This window comes from Fukomys damarensis, unplaced genomic scaffold, assembly GCF_012274545.1.
Source record: "Fukomys damarensis isolate Sample0158 unplaced genomic scaffold, DMR_v1.0_HiC HiC_scaffold_14, whole genome shotgun sequence".
NCBI classification, from domain to species: domain Eukaryota; kingdom Metazoa; phylum Chordata; class Mammalia; order Rodentia; family Bathyergidae; genus Fukomys; species Fukomys damarensis.
In genome coordinates, this window is record NW_022900926.1 from 25,748,500 (window position 1) to 25,763,627 (window position 15,128).

The 15,128-nt window shown below is 43.0% G+C and overlaps 1 protein-coding gene across 4 annotated transcripts in view; it reads right to left on the minus strand.

Annotated features, from left to right (window-relative positions):
* Positions 1 to 15,082, minus strand: part of Sytl3 (synaptotagmin like 3) — a 94,874-nt gene extending 79,792 nt beyond the window's left edge. The window contains exon 1 of one of the 4 annotated variants that reach the window (XM_033763283.1): positions 14,826 to 15,082. The gene's annotated coding sequence lies outside the window, so the exon portion shown is untranslated. Of the gene's footprint in view, positions 1 to 7,301; positions 7,327 to 14,825 lie in introns of those variants that run through there. The other 3 variants (XM_010625240.2, XM_010625239.2, XM_033763282.1) reach the window with 3 other exon arrangements.
* Between the last annotated feature and the right edge of the window lie 46 nt (positions 15,083 to 15,128).

The following is a 15,128-nucleotide window of genomic DNA, read 5'->3' on the forward strand; positions in this document are numbered from 1 at the left end:
TCCCTGAGGTATAAAGATCTAAGAGTCAATCACTTCAATAGCTGTTTGGCAGAAGATGTAAAATTGTGCTTCGTGTATCTTTATTATAGTTATTTTAGATTAAAGCCAAGGACTGAGCCCTAAACTGTAATTCACTGAAAGTATTTCAAACATAGACCAAGACACGGTGCAGCTCTCTAGTTTTCAAGCCAACACAAGGATGCAGCTTAGAAAACTTGAGGTAAGAGTATGTGTAATCCATCCAATTTTAGTTACTCTCATCTTTCAGACTTTGAGTCTAGCTTTTCAATACATTCAGCCAAGTTACAGATTCTGTTTCTAATGTCTATGAACCTTCGGTCACTCAAGCACTGGGTGAACCTCTACTGAGTAAAGCCTGCTTTTGTTGGATTGAATTGTCCTTTTTTTTTTTTAACCTTGGAGGATCCATTTCAAAAAAGAAGCAACTTGGTGACAGGATGCCACAGGTATAGCACCATGTCCAGGCCATTCGCATTAAGATTTAACAGAAAGCTAGGAAGATATTTTCAGTCACCAGTGGTCTCCTAGTGCCCCATTGGCTCAGGCTCTGGACTTTCCCTTTAACACATCTGAGACAGTTGCTTCTTTTTGCTGGGACTTGTTCTGGACTTCCCCTAGGGACAGTACCCCACTCCCATCTTTAGAAACATGTGGGTGTGTCTGTTGTCACTGTAACAAAGAACTCTCTTGAATTTCTATACAGATGTTAAGAATCCTACTAGACAATTACTTTGGGAAAAAATTATCTGGTAAATTAATTCCTATATAAACATAAAGTATATCTTGTAGGGTTTTAATATACATTGAATATTCTAGGAATGCAACCACTGTGTAAATTGAAAGAAGACTATTTGGCTGCATGCAAAACTTGAACAAGGATTGTTTACCATTCTGAAAGTCACCACACTTGATTTGCTAATCTTACGCCCACAGTCTACACATGCAGGCACCATTCAGCAGGACTCTGTATACATGGACTCTGCTACTTCGCCAAGTCTTCCAATGTGCCTTACATATTAGAAGTGCATATTACATTATTATCATTTAGTATCCCTTTATTTCTCCTTTTACCACAGCAATGGTATTTATTGTACTATTCCTTTTATAATTATATGTGTAGGCAGGTTATATGTGCATGGTTTCATTTCAGGACGTTGAAAAATGAATTATAAAGCACCCCCTGTAATGAGGGAGCCCTGGGTCTGGAGATTTTAAGAACCATTGAACGACAGCATCCCATCATCCCTTCGGTCACTCACATGCTAATTCCAATAGTATACAATTGTCTTTCTCATTTTCAACATATTATTGGGCTTATAGGAGAATAGGCCAGAGGGAAACAGGACTTGTTGGTTATTAAGTCTTGTTGTACTGGGTTTGGAAACTTTGGTTTGATTGTGAATTTGTTTGCTTGTGTAATACATCTCAGGCCTGACTTCCAGGTTATAATTGAGTTCAGAGTTCTTTTTTCAATACACATTATTTAATTATTTCAACTGAATATTTCAATCCTCTTGAACAAGCATTGGCATTTGTTCTCTATCTCTGTTGAGCTATTTGATTCTTACAAATTTTGGGTCAGCTGCCAACTTGGAGAATCTACTCTGTAATCCTTCTTCCAAGTCACTCAAAAACATTTTACTAAAACTATTCTTGCCTTCTAATCTACTTCTCCAAGACAGGTGCCCCTATGTGAAAATTTACTTATTTAAAACATTTTAAAAGTTTTCCTCAGAAATAGACACATTTGATTTCTGGTCACCTATACTTGTAAGAAATTAAAAACCACATTGAGTTACTTTACATATTCTTTAAAACATAGATAGGACAGATATCCATAAAGCATCCCTTGAATATTTTAGCTTTATGTAATGTTTTGGAATACAAGATAAAGGTAGTAAAAGAACCCTGTGATGGCTATGGAAAGTAGTTTGCATGGCCTTTGCACCGGGCCACACATCCTGCTTCATGCCATTCTAAAACAGAGTAAGGTGTGAGGATAACTTTTTTTTTTTCTTTGGTACCAGAAATCAAACTTGGGATCTTGCACTTGGGAGGCAGGCAGCAGCACCACTGAGCTAACTCCCCAGCCCAAGGATAACATTTTTAATACTCAGAAAATGGGTAACATGGATAATTGTTCAGAGCTGGCTGTACCCATGCACTTGCTTATTTTGGTACCGGGGATCGAACTTGGGTCCTTGAGCTTGCAAGGCAGGTCACCAAACCCCTGGGCTAAATCCCCAGCCCTCCCATGCACTTGCATACAAACAGCCAAATACAGCCAACGGGAACCCTGGTGAGTCAATGATGAGGAAGAGGACACACTAGTGATAGGACCGAACATCTTCATGGCAAAGGTGACTCCAGCTGAGCCTGGGAGAGGAAGGGAGCTGCTGGAGGAAAAGGAAGGAGAGCATATCTCCAGGGCAGGGCGCAGTACACTGGGCAATACTGAAGGGGCTGGGGTGGGGCTCGGTGACAGAGGGCTCACCTAGCACAGCTAGGCTCTGAGTTCACTCTCCATTGCCACAAAAAATAAATACATAAAAAGCAGGAATATCTGTCTTCCATTCACAGTGAAGTAGCCAGGTCCTACTCTGATTCTCCTGAGCCCTCTGGCCAGGCCTCTTCTTTCTCCTCCATCCTCAATGGCCACAAAATGTTCAGCGTGCCTCATACCAGAATATTCTCCAAATATATCTTGCAAACATTTGTTCGTGTTCCTCCTTCTTCTCACCTAAATCTCACTCGGAGTAATTGAGGGCAGCAGTCAGGGGACCGAACTTCAGTCTGGCTATCCATCCTGTAAGGAGCTCCCCAGGTACTAAGGTGTTGGGCAGGTTGTTTAAGCTTTCAGGGGCTTGATTTCCTATCTGTCACAGTTAAATATGTTGATAGTCACAAAGAATTTAGAGTACAGCACCAAGCATATGAACAGCACTTAGCAAATGTTAGGTGTTATTCTTAAGAGCATCCTCCTTATTATTATTAGTCCTTAAAGGGTCAGATCTACTGTTACCTAATTTGAAAAGAATCCTAGAATTTCTTGTATTTTAATGATCTCATGCAAAAACTCACAATGTCACACCTTGAACAATGAACTCTCCCAGATCTATATTCCTGTGATAATATTTATGATATCATTCATTCCTCATTCAACATTTTTTAAATACAGGAGATCAAAAGCAAATTCTTAAATTTTGTTTCTGTCCCAAGCGCTGGGGTCTGGCTCCATCCCACCCACTCGAGCCCAGAGGCCAGGCTCCTGACCTTCTTCCCCCATAGCCACACCTGTGGCTGACTCCACCTGTCAGTCTAATCCCATTTAGTGATTAAGAGTAGACAAAAGCTACATGGCAATACCCCTCAGAAGGAAAACCTCCACAGCCCCTCAGAGAAGCCCTCCACACCCACCTAACCTGTCCCCAACTCGCTTTGGAGTCAGCCAGTCTGGGATCACACTGAAAGTCCAGGACCCTGCTACATGCTTCCTGGCCAGTTGCTTAGACTCTGTGAGACTCACCTTCCTCCTCTATGAATTGGAGAAAAAGGCTTCACAAGGCTGTTGGGGGAGTAACTGAGCCATGCAGGGACAGCCCCAGAGCTGACGCAAAGCAACCAGGACGCAAGTGCTCCTTCCGCACACAGCACTGTCTCCCTCCGGCACAGCCCAGGTAGGGGGCAGGAGCCACTTCTCTGGGACTGGGAGGGATGCAGGCAGTGGGGAGATGTTTCCACTAGATACAGTCACAGTCATCGCCCAGATGTTCGGGGGTTCTGTCTTAGACTCCAGTGGATGCCTGACAATACCCAGGACTGTATATGCTGAGTTTTCACCTATGCTACATACTTACAATAAAGTTGGTTTGGAGTTTTTTGGTGGGGTGGGGGAAAGGTAGGGTCTTTCTTTGTCATTCGGTCTGTCCCTAAACTCACTGTAGCCCAAGCTGGACTCAAACTCACAGCAATCCTGTCTCGTCCTCCCGAGTGCTGGGATTATAGGCATGTGCCACCACACCCGGCAATAGAGTTTAAGGTACAAAGAGGCACAATAAGGTATTAGCAACAGTAACTAATATAAAACAGCAGTTATGAGAATAAAAGTTATTTAAAACTTATGAATAGCTTATTTCTGAAATTTTCCATGAGACTGAAATTGTGCAGACAGGGATACTATATTTGTAGTTTGTCTCATCCAGCCACACTGTATTCCAGGGGGACTTCAGGTGTTCAGAAAAAACACAGTCTAGTCACAGGGCTTGGTGTGTTTGACAGCACTCTTTTTATTGGCCTTTTGAGGGCTGCACACATGCCAGGCATTGAGGGTATGAACACAAGCAAGGTCCAACCTCTGCCAGAAAAAATATATGTAAATGAATAAATCATAGCCTGGCAGCATGAGTATAACCCAAAGGTCCAATAAGAGCAGACTGGGAGGCAGGACTCACTGTATGCAGGGAGGGCTTCCTGGGCAGAAGCACGAGACATCTTTGCCACAAGATGGAAACAGTCGTGCATCTGCCAACAGACTGCACACAGAAGAGTGTGCATTCCTGCAAGTTTAACTCACTTGTGACAGTCGTGGCTTTTTTAGTTCAAGAAAATGTGCACTGTGATGTTCACACAAGGACAAATCACCTAACAATGCATTTTCCAGAATATGTTCTGGTCATTATGTGACATTTCACTGCATTCAGTCCTGCTCTGGAAGCTTGAAACAATGTTTGTTCTCCTCAGCCTAACGGGAAACCTTAACTTTGGCTTTCAAATCTGTAAGAGAGTAAAGAAATTTTATATATACACTCACACACGTACTACTTAGCCATAAGAAGGACAAATGTAGGAAAATTTATTTCACCTTGAAAATCAGGCACAGAAGGTTAACTATCACATGACTTATCTTATATGAGTAACTCGAAGTATAATTTAAAGAGCAGAATAAAATAAAGATGTTAGAAAACACAGAGGTTTAGGGGACGGAAAGGAACCTGGGGATCAGGGAGATAAGGGGGCAGGGAGGGGCAGGGGAAGTAAAAATGATCTAGATGTGAGATCAGCTCCCCAGTATGCATATATTCATTATCTATTGCAAACATATACTATTAAGGAGGGGAAATGTACTAAATAATAAAAAAGAAGTGTAAAACTGGAGAGGAGAAGGAAGATGTCCAAGGGAGATACTTTATACACAGGCAGGTTATTTCATCCAGTTATGCATTATCTCTGAGCAGGGAGTCATCAGATCAAAGGAAGTAGTGTGCAAATGTACCAAAGAGCAGCAGCAGGCCCGCCTACAAACGTGACCGGCACAGCCGCCGCTTCCAAGGGAAACTGCAGAGCGGCCCCACGGCCCGGCCGCAGGCTAAGCCCGCATCCGGCGAGGCCCTCACCCACCGCAGCTGCTTCCTCGCGAAGCTTCGCGGCTCCACCCCACAAACGGCGCTCTCTGTCCGGTAAGGGGAAAGCTGAGTCACCAAAGTGACCCGACGCCTCACCCGCACTTTTTTGTGTATGTCTAACTTCTTTCTGGAAGCGTAGAGCAGCCGTGAAGAACGTCAGCCCCCCTGAGGCAGGGGATGAACTAAGAGCAGCGCTTGTTCTAGTTCCAACCGCAGGTGGGCTCCGAATTAACAGGATGCAGCCTCGCCTTGCACCCCTGCACCCCGGGAGGACGCGCGTGTGTGCTCTTCAGAAAGTCTGACGCAGAAATGGACGTGGGCATAGGGATTAGTAGATTTTCCCGGAAGCCAGTGAAACCCAAGCTTTAGGGTTTCTCACTTGCTGCAGGCCCCATCTGAGAGGCCCCATCTCTGTTTCTGGTAAGTTTCTTTAAAAAGGCTTTGAGGGCTAGGGATTTAGCTCAGTGGTTCTGGCGCTTGCCTTGCAAGCACAAGGACCTGAGTTCTGAAGTCCGAAACAACAACAACAAGAAAAACCAACTAAAAAGGCTTTGAAAATTGTGTGAGCTCAGGTCGCCTAGAATTCCGCGCCCACGCGAAGATGAGAGTGTCTAAATCTCTACCGTGAGAGACCTGCCTGAGACAGGGCAAAATCACTGCCTTCGCTGTTGACTGAGCATTTTCTCATTCCGGTAATTCTTGCCCTCACCCGCACTTCCAAAACGCTTTTTAGAATCAGAGTTTAAACAATGAAATAGAGGTCCATTAGTTTCATAACTTCAATATAGAAGGGCAAAGAGATGAGGGTTAATGTTACTACACTGGTGTGGCTACTACTCATAACTGTTGTTACAGTTTTTGTTGTACTAATAGTTATTATTTATTTAGCACTTAGTCTGTTAACCACGTACGTTATTTTCAACTAATCTTCCTTGCATCTTTGTGAGGTACACTCACAGTGAGAAGGAAGAGAGCCCTGGAGCAATTTACAAAGAATTTGCCTGAAGTCATCCCAATCATCCCTAGGTCTGCTTGTTTAACTCTGAAATGTGATGCTTCAGTTAGGCAGATAAGCTAAAATCTCCAATCAGCTGAGTAATTTTTTTTTCTGCATCAGTTCTAACTTCTTAATAGATCATTAATATCTACTATGCATTTGGCCCTGAAAGTTCCTCACTTACCAAGATTGGGGTGGGATGGGGTGCCAGGGATTGAACCCAGGGCCTTTGCACTGAGCTATATCTTCACCCCACCTACCTGCTTTTAAATTTTTAGACAGGATCTACTTAAATTACTAAACTGCCCAGTCTGAGCTCAGACTTTCAATCCTCCTGCCTCAGCCTCCCAAAGTGCTGATGACAGGTATTTACAGGTTTGCACCATTACATTTGGTTAATTAGCTTCTTTATTCTAAAGTTATATTTATGTTCTACTTCCAAATGAGAGATTATGGGGCTTGCTTGAGCAACACATATAATAAAATTGGAGCCAAACCAGAGATTATAGCTGACAGAAACAATTTTAAATTGATTTGGAACAAACAGTAATAAACTGTATGGATAAAAAAATCTATAAGCCAAAAGAAAAAAGGAAATGACATTCTACCTCCTAAATAAAAACTCACAGTGTTGTTTTGGGATAGTTCCGTTTTGTTTTTTACCTACTTCTGAAGCTGTTTTCCTCCATGGCATTTATATCATTATTCCATTTTAAATGCATATTATTCAATAAAACTACAAATTATCTGTCATCTGATTTATTGTTTTTGTTTCTCACCTTTTCAATGCCATCAATCTAAGGAAACGCACAGTAACTGTAGTCTCTACCCAGCCCACCCCCAAATGACTTGCTCCTGTGTAGACATGTCCCTTATCTTACCTTCATTGCTTCAGGACAGGGGACCTGGAGCCGGCTCTGGGGAGGAGGAAGCCAATCCTTCTTTCTAGATGGACTGAGCTGTTTCTCTTTCTTTTCTGCCCTGGCTGAGACAGCGCATCCACGTGGCCAACCTGAGAGCTTTACGGCTACCCCCGAACCACACCAAAGTGCTCTTACCGGGCCAGCATTTTACACTGTCAGCTGGAGGAAAGACTCAGTCGATCTGATGAACTGTTTCACACTTTCCAGGAATACCCCTCCAGGCCAGTGTGTTTTCTGTGTGTGAAGTTTCACATTGACTATAGTACCCATCAGAGGACAGCTGCTAACGCAGAGCCAGTTCATACCGAGACTAGCACGGGCTCTCTTGGGGTAAAGTCTTTGAGCACGCATACAGAATAAGCACTCTGCTGAGGTTTGAATGTTCCCTCCCAAACTCATGGTAAAATTTAATTGACATTTATTAACAGTATGAAGAGGTGGGATCTCTAAAAGGTCATTAGACCGTGAAGGCTCTGCCCTTGTGAATGGATGGATGGTGCTGCTGTGGGAGTGGTTCACTAACTCAGAAACGGTTCCTTATAAAAGGACGAGTTTTGCCCCCTCCTCCCTCTCTTTCCCTCCCTTATCCCATGTTATGGCTTGTGTCTAGGTGTCCCCCCAAAGCCTAATGTGGTCAGTGTGGGGCTTTGTGGAGGTGGATGTATTAGAGAGTATGTGATACCAGGATCAAGGGTTTGAGTGCTACAGTAGCCTGGATAAAATATAAGAGACAGAAAGAGGGCTGCTGTTGTTGCTTTTTGCTTGTCACTTGCTGGTTCACTACTTTGATGCTTGCTGCCTTCTGTTTTGCTGTCCTCTGCATGCCATGAACTGTTTCTCCTCTGTGATGCCCCTCTGCTGTGCCACCCTATCTTGGAGCCAGCTAGTAATGAACTGAAATGTCTACAAACTGAGCTAAATAAACCTTTTCTCCTTTAACTTTGTTGTCCGCTATTTTGTCTCAACAATGACTAGTAACTAAGACATCTCGTCTATCCCATCCCCTTCCACCATGAGATGCATTTCACCATATTATGACATAGCCGGAGGCCCTCATCATCTCAAGGTCAGCATCTTGACCTTGAACTTCCCAGCCTCCAGAAGAGTGAGAGATAAATTCTGGGTTTTTTTTTTGTTTTGTTTTGTTTTTAAACTTTCTGTTTTTTATAACTACCTAGTCTTTGGTATCTTGTTATAGCAGCAAAAAGTAGACTAAGACAGGCAGCTTGATAAATATTCCCAAATAAACACACCCCATTAAGAAACAACATGAACAGCATCCTGGAACCCCCTTTTCCCTACTTCCAGCCCCTATCTTCCTCCCTGGGGTAATTATGACCATGACCTCTAACACCATTGATTAATGTTTTGCACTTTATATAATGGAGTCATATGATATTAACTCTTTTGGGTCTGGCTTAATTTTTCAGCATTGTTTGTGAGACTCATCCACACCACTGCAGGTAATTATTTTTTCTTTATTTTCATTACTGTATTGCATTTCACTGTGTATATAATTTATCATCATACTATTTATAAATATTTGTGTTATTTATAATTTTTGTTTACCATGAATAGCATTGCTACATACATTTTTATAGTTTCTTCGATGAAAATTTGTCACATTCCTGTTGCTTATGTGTCTTAGGAGTAGAATTTTCAGGTCACAGGAATATGTTCCACATTAGATGCTGCCAAGCAGTTTTCCAAAGTGGTTATCCTAATTTACAGTCCTACCAGCAATAGGTTCCAGTGGCTCCACATCATTATCAACATTTAATATTATTCGTCTTTCTTTTCTTATCTATTTAGTGGGTATGTAGTAGTCTCACATTATGGTTTCAATGTGCATTTCCATGTAGGTGAGCAATTTGAGTATCACTTTATATGTTTATTGGCTATATATTTACTTTTTCGCACAAGATTGTTCAAGCATTTCACCTTTTTTTTAAAAAATTGAGTCATCTGTCTTTCTCTTATTGATTTGTAGAAGTTCTTCATATATTCAGGTTATGAGTCCTCTGCCAGATATCTATCTATATCTATATGTACATCTATATAAAGCATAGATATCTTTACAGGTCATCCATATCCTAAATTCCTCTTCTAAAAAGGATACAAATCAGATATTCCATATTCTGAGGGCATTTATTTTCTTTCCTTTAATGGGTCCTTTTGGGGGTCTCAGAATTGCTCCTGAAGGTGAACTAGTGTGAACTACATTCAAATGTGTGATTTTTTTTGCTCAGTCAGGTAATGGTGCTCTGGAAGGTCACCCTAAATCTTCCTGACCCTTTCTGGGCCTTGGTTTCTTCACCTGTACCTGAGGTGCACTTTGGTCTTCAACTCTGAAGTCTTGCTGTCCTGTGCCTGACAATGGTGAGCTGAGATGGAGAATTTCATTGGGTGAGGAGCAGTCGTGTGCAGGAGGATACAGGGGGCTGCTGAGGGTCAGAATGGCAGAAAGGAAGACTAAATTAAGAGGCGAGACAGATGTGAGTGACCTTAAGCGAATCACTCCACCTCCCCCATTTCCTGGTGAAGGTCACAAGGCTGCATTTATAGTTTAGGCTCATTCCATTCATTCACTCTCATTATGCATCTGTTGGGTACCTACAGCGATCATTGTTGAGTCTCCTCTGCCTAAGCAATTCTTCAGTAAGCAGTAACTGCTGTTTATTAAGTAGTACAAACACTGATTTACAGCATGAGATGCGGAGTCCATCTATTTAGGGATATTTGGAAGAAAATGCTTTTTGAATGAGAATCACCATTTCCAAAGTAGGTACAGAGATTTGCTCAGGTTGCTGTAACAAATGCCACAGAAAATGTATTTTCTCATTATTCTGGAGACCAAACGTCTGCAGGTTGAACATATCTCTGCTCCGGAAACCTTGCTCCTTGACTTGCAGATGGCAATCCTTTTCCTGTGTCTTCACACGTCATCTATGTCCTAAACTCTTCTTAAAAGGACACAGACCATACTGGTTTAAGCCCCAAGCATATGACTTAATTTTACTAAGTCCTCTTATTATATCTTTAGCCGGGAGCGGTGCTGTAATCCCAGCACTCGGGAGGCTGAAGCAGGAGGATTGCTGTGAGCTCGAGACCAGCCCAGGCTACATAGTGAGTTCCAGGTCAGTCTCAAATACATAATGAGACCCTGTCTGAAGGGGGGGAAAAAAAGAAAGAAAAAGATCCCAACTTCAGATAAAGTCATATTCTGTGGTGTGAACATATGATTTTTTGTTTGTTTTTTGAGACAGAGTCTTGTTGTGTAGTTCAGAATGGCTTTGAATTACGTAGCCTAGGCTGGCCTTGAACTCACAGCGATCCTCCTGTGAATGCTGGGATTACAGGTGTGCATCACCCTACCTGACTCAAACATACGAATTTTGGAGGTAACATAATTCAAACCATAACAGTGAGATAATACTAAGAGCATGTTAGAACTTCTCATTTATTTTGCAAAAGCTAAAACTTTACTAATTTTAAATAAATGGATTTATAGATGACTGTATCAAACATACCTTTAGGATACATATTCAAAAGTTATTCCTGCTACAGGGGCATAGGTAAAGAATTTTGGAGAACAACAATCTAAGGCTTTGGGCTACAAAAGACAAGTCAAGGAACTGACAAGGAGAGAAGTAACTGGGTGTTGAAACTGAACACCTAAGATTAAATCTGGAAGTAAATTAAGGAGACCCTGGGTTGGCCCACTGAAAAGGCAGGACAGCTGGGCTGGTGACCGGATGGGACCCAACAAGATGAAAGCATGATGAAATCACAGGGAAAGCTTCAGCCCACAGGGTGTGGCAGGAGGCATTACCCCTTCCCTTCAGTGTCCCAGTTCTATTAACTCAGGTGTGGCCAAAGCCTGGCTCTGGTTGATGTAGTGGGTACAGAAGTGGCACCTGCCACTCCACAGCACCGCTTAGCCAGTACTCAGGTCACAAACCCTCCCCCTTGATAACCCCAGAGGGCAGCCAAAACAACAGTTGGTACAGAAGTATTTCAGCACAGCTGTACCAGTGCCCCCACTTGTATTCTAGACCCAAAAAGAGGCAGTTCTTAGCCTGCAATTTCATAGCACAGGATTCTCGCTTTAGATGGATCAGTCTGGAGTTTATTTTCTTTCCCATTCTATTAAATTTCTCAGGCTTGAATATTTTGACACTGCTCTTCCCCCTCCTTTTCCTCTTCCTCGGCTTAGCACAATTCCACAGAATATCTCAGGAACACACTCCTAGCCACAGGAAAAGGAAAAAACCCACAGAACAACCATAGGATTTGGGGTGTGTGGGGCTGCAGATCATCATCAGCACAATAGTAATCAAGTATTATGAATATTACTTGTCGACAATTTGTTGATCACTATGACAATATTCAGATACAATTACTAAGCAAATCTATCAGCAATTACAGTTCCTATTTCAACAGAGGTGCTTTGTTGTCTTTTGGTGCTAAGGCTCAAAGCCCAGGCCTTGCACATGCTCGGCAAGTGCTCTACCATGGAACTACTCTCCCAGGCCCAGAGTCAGTATTTAAGAGTCTTAAGGAAGAAGGGTGACTGCATACAACACTTGCCAATCTGTGTCTAACTTCTAAATTGAAAAACAAATCTACCTCACTCCACTGACCCGCTACCTATAAACTAAGCATTATTCTAAAATGTAATGGAATACCAGAGATTTCTAGCAGAGCGAGTTGATGTGTTTACGCTGCAGTGCTCCTGAGGGACAGACACTCTTAGAAGATGGAGGTGCTGGAAGCAGCAGCTGTGCATTGTCAAATGCCACATAGATTTAAATTCCTCAGTCCTACATCAATTCCTGTGCTCTACATCAATTGAACAGAATATGATATCACATCTCTGTATTTTCACATTATGTGATGTGTGTATGTGACAACATTCCAAAAGCCTAGGGAGCTCAAACCCTCCCATGAACAGAAATCAGTTTTAAAATATTCCATAAAGACCATGTCTTAGTAAACTGTGCAGTGCCAACCCCAGCTCGGAGCCTGACACAAAGGGAATATTTTGGTGCATATGCCTTGAGTAAGAGAGCAAATAGTGCCAGGCGTGGTGGTGCACGCCTATAATCCCAGCACTCTGGAGGCTGAGGCAGGAGGATCACTGAGTTCAAAACCAGCCTGGGCTGCATAGTGAGTTCCAGGTCATTCTCAACTACATAGTGAGACCCTGTCTCAAACCACACCCCCCAAAAAAGAGAGAACAAATAGTTCAGAAGATAAACACACCAACTCATCCATTTATGGGGAGAATTTTAAAAGGCCAATACCATGATCATTGAACCAGCTTACCCCAAGTGTCCCTTAGGTAGTGCATTTGTTCACATACTCACTATCCCAGGCATCACTTGGGAGATGTCATTTCAACCAGTCCATTCTTGTATTGAATAAATTTTTTTTGTACCAGGGATTGAACTTGGGTCCTTGCGCTTGCAAGGCAGGCCACCGAACCGCTGAGCTAAATCCCCGGCCCTGTATTGAATAAATTTGATAAAATTGTTGTTTTTATATTTCCTGTTAGATTATCTTATACAAATTAATGGAAAACTTAAATGCGAAGGGGAACAAGGGAGGAGGGAGGGAGAAAGGAAGAAAGGGACAAGCAAAAAAGTAAAAATAGGAGGAAAAAATGGAAGCAAAGCTTTTGTACATAGGGAACAGACGGGGCTTGAGGGGTGAATGAGATAAAATAAAATAAAATCTAATAAAATAAAATGAACTTGACCTTTCACACACCTAAAAAATTAATGGAAAACTGCAATTTTTGGTCATCCTGCATTTAAATAATTGGACTGGTAAGTGGGAATGTCCTTAGATAGCTAAAATTGGACAGTGGTACCCAATGCCTGCACAAAGTCATGTAAAAATTTTAAAAAGGCACATTTACCTGTTTTCTGTTGATTTATGTGCTGCTGGTGATCTTTACTTACACTATTACCTAAGACCTATACATTCATAACATATGGCTACAGCAGCCATTTGGGAAATTTATTTGAACTGGAAAGTTTCTAAAAGACTGCAAAGGAAAACATAAGTTGTCCCAAAAGTCACGCTCTTTAGTTGCAGGTGGTCACTCAGGACTATTGACTTTGCTTTACACATAATTCTAAGAAACTTAGCTAGACAAACTCAACGTCCACAACAAAGTAGCAAAAGAAATTCAGGAGAGAGTTAAAAGGCCTTTGTTTGCTCAGGATCACAGTGGTGCCTGCAACCATGTAGGCAGGGAAGGTCACCTGAAAGAGGGCCTCGGGGATAGGTAGCAGTGGCAAGCAGACAAGGCAGTATCAGAATTAGAATCCTGTGTAGCCTGAGGGGCAAGACCAAAACACTGGCAAGTTGAAGCCAGGCAATAAGAAAAGAACCTAAAGCTCAGAATCTGAGGAGCAAGAGACTTGGGGTGGGAGTGCAACCAGACTCCAGGGCACAAGCTGTGGGTCTGCTCTACCCTCCTCTGGTAGCTGTGTGTCCCACAAGGAGGCACTTCACTCCCTGTTCTCCATTTGGGCTGGACAGCGGTAACATCTGTGGGGAAACCATTCATTCATACATTCATTCACTTAATAAACTTTAATTGTGAGCCCTCTGTGAGCCAGACACAATGTCAGAAGAAGGGATACGTGAGGGAGAAAAATGAATTCTGCCTGCGAAGAATTGAGTCTAGATGGAGGAAGGAAAGGCACAAGATGCAGGAGCAGAAAATAAGGAGGGGGGCTGCCTTAAATGGAGAGGTCAGAAAAGGGTTCTCTGTAGAGGAAATGTTAGCTAAGACCTGTCAAAGTTAATTATCTGAAGACTAATAATGTTGGGATTACTGACTCACAGCAAGGCAGAATAGGACAGAGGTTCCCTCGGAAGAGCCCCAGCAAAACCGTGGATCACAAGCGAAGTGACAGATACCAACTTTGACCTAGGGCCAGGAGGCTATGGTGTAGGAACAAGGGTTGCTGAGGGACTGAATGGAGTTTGAAGTTTAGTCTACCAGGTTCCTGGGATCCTTACCATCCCTATCTCGTCCCTTCGGAGATGTGCGACAGGTTCCAACAGTGCAGCTTTGGAAAGGTAAGGAGTGACAGACAGCTCAACTCCAAGAGCAATGAAAAAGTAGATTCCAAATTCAGCGTACATACAAACAGGCGCACATGCCCCCAGCCCTTCATGGAAGGGAAGGCGGCGGAAAGGGTTCAGTGCAACTGCCCATTTCCCCCAAAGACCCCTGGATACAAGTCTGGCTCTCTCTGGCTAAGAAAGCCAGGGAGTGTGCAGCATTTTACAAAACGTCCCACCCAACCTAGGAAAAAATTGTACAAGGTGCTTAAAGGAAAATTGTTCATTTACTGCACACGGAAACTTACCTCTTTAAAGTTTCGTTCAGGGAGCTAAAGTATGCATCCTAATCCTGGGTACCCAACGGGGCCATAATCAATATTTCACATTGTACCTTACCTTCAGAAGTCACTTTGCAATTAGTCACTAGCTATCCGAGCCCTGAAAGTTCCAGTTGCTCCACACAGTACGAGCTGGAGGGAGGGGCCAGGATGATGCTTCCCGCCCTGGACTGGAGTCTGGACTTTTGTTTAGTTTGAGTGCCTGTAGTTTAAGAGGGTCGCCAGGTTACCCTGAAGGGTTCGAAAGGAAACCACCACCTCCGGGAGGACTAGTGAGCAGCGGGAGGAGACCCCACCCCAGGCCGGCGAGGCTCTGAGCTCCCCGAGGGGCGGGGCCTAGAAGGGTTTGCGGGAGCGGCGG